Genomic DNA, 2,062 nt, shown 5'->3' on the forward strand with positions numbered 1-2,062 from the left:
ATCTCTGAGCTGGTGTGAGTGAGTGGAGACGGGGATAATTTGCATATTCATAGAACCGCATATACTAAGGCAATGGTGTAGAGTTACATTCAAGCTATTTTAAGGCATGAAGACATTTTTTTTTTTTTTTCAAGGAAAAAACTTTTAAATATATCATCTTAGTGATCAAAGATGAGTTTTAAGGGATAAAATGATTGACTACAGGGGGACTTTAAGACCTTTTGAAAAAACAACAAATGATGCATAAGAATTACATAAATGTATGTCTTTGAGTTCAGACATGAACAACAGTATATCAATTGTTTGAAAATAAAAAAAATAGAGTATTTATACAGTATGACAGTAATTCTCACTCATTCTCACATATATTTATCATATATTGTTCTAAATTGCAGACCCTTCAATGTGCACAGAATATTATTTTGCATTTGCAGGATAGTCATATACAAACCATAAAATAGCTCTAAGAGTCTCCCAGCGCGGCTTATTTTAGGTGAATCAAAAATCTGACACACCTAGTTCTGGTCCTGGAGCCTTTGCTAATGATCTGGGCTGCGTTTCTCAAAAGCATTGTGAGCTAAGTTGATCGTAGAGACCAATGGTTCTACAATTTACATTTTGGCTAACGATACTTTTGGGAAATGCAGCCTTGATGAGTTGAATCAAGTGTGTTAGATATCACAGACATCCCAAATCTGCCGTGCTGGCATATTTGTAATGGATAAAGTCCTGGCAGAAAATGGCCCATACTTTTTCCATTTTTCTGTATATATATATATATATTTTTTTTTTTTTGCTTACAATGTGAGAGAAAGAGAGAAGGCTGGAGGAGATGTGATGCTATGGACTTTCCTCTTCATGGGCCACCAACTTACTCACCACAAGCCTTTATTGGTAAACGTATGCTTTTCAGACACATCACAGATACACACATACTGTAATAGACAATAGACTCACCAGCCTGTCACTCACTAACTGGGTCACTCAAAACAGCTGTACAGACTTTTGTCTGTTGTTCACCCACACATCTCCCATGGCAGGCCAAAACCACCACGTGATTTGTCATCCATCTCTACGCCAACTGAGCACGTTAGATCTCAAAGCAGTCATCCATCTCTTTCATATTAGGCGTCTAACCATACAAACAGCTCTGAGTCATATCCTAAACTTCTTATGATACCCCATTCAAATTTATTCCAAAATCATCATGTTTTAAGTGAGCACCTTCAATCAGCACTAGACCAAACAACTATTTCTTAAGACGGAGTCAAATGGAAATATATGTTGCATAGCCATTTAAGTCATTTGTTTTATCCCTTAAACTTTGCTGCTAAAAAAGAATGAGACATTTTGGGGCGGACAATGGATTGGCAGGAGAAGAAAGGTTGAGCGAATTGTTAAAAATGGGCTCCTGGGCAATCTCTCAATTCTTCCATAAGCGCACACACCTTAGCTTTGAACCGATCCAATCAAGACAACTCACTCTTATTTGCACTGTTAGTCACTTCGCTAAGTGCTAAGTAAGTTGATTTCCTGTAATTGTCTCCTTTGGTAAGTGAAAGAAAACCGGCCCTTAGTCATAAAGGACAAGATAGGCAAAACAACCTTGATTAAAAATGGCCAGGCTTTTTATTTTTGGCTCCCAAATAATATAAACTTGATTTATTTAAATGCATTAATGATAATAAATTATCTAACTGAAGTGTCCATTTGCTGTACAGTTGTAAAATAATGAATGAGCTGTTTTCAGTTAGCATTAAGTCAAGACTTCACTGTTATACTTTGATTTGCAGAGAATCTGGGCTTCTAGACGACCGTTGAGGGTGGAAGAATTTGGCATTGTTGGAAGTCTCAAAAAAAGCATGTCGGCCTTTCAGAAGCGATGATTTCAAGATCTGCCAATTCATTCTTATCTGGACCAAGAATGAAGGTTTGATATCTGGATATCTGGATATTTACTGAGGGTATATTGTGTTGCTTGGAGTTATAGCATATCTGATTACTGGTGTTAATGACAGCTTTGAAACTAATGTTCTGAAATATCGTTAAAAACAATAAAAAA

This window comes from Squalius cephalus (assembly GCF_949319135.1).
Source record: "Squalius cephalus genome assembly, chromosome: 21".
NCBI classification, from domain to species: Eukaryota; Metazoa; Chordata; class Actinopteri; order Cypriniformes; family Leuciscidae; genus Squalius; species Squalius cephalus.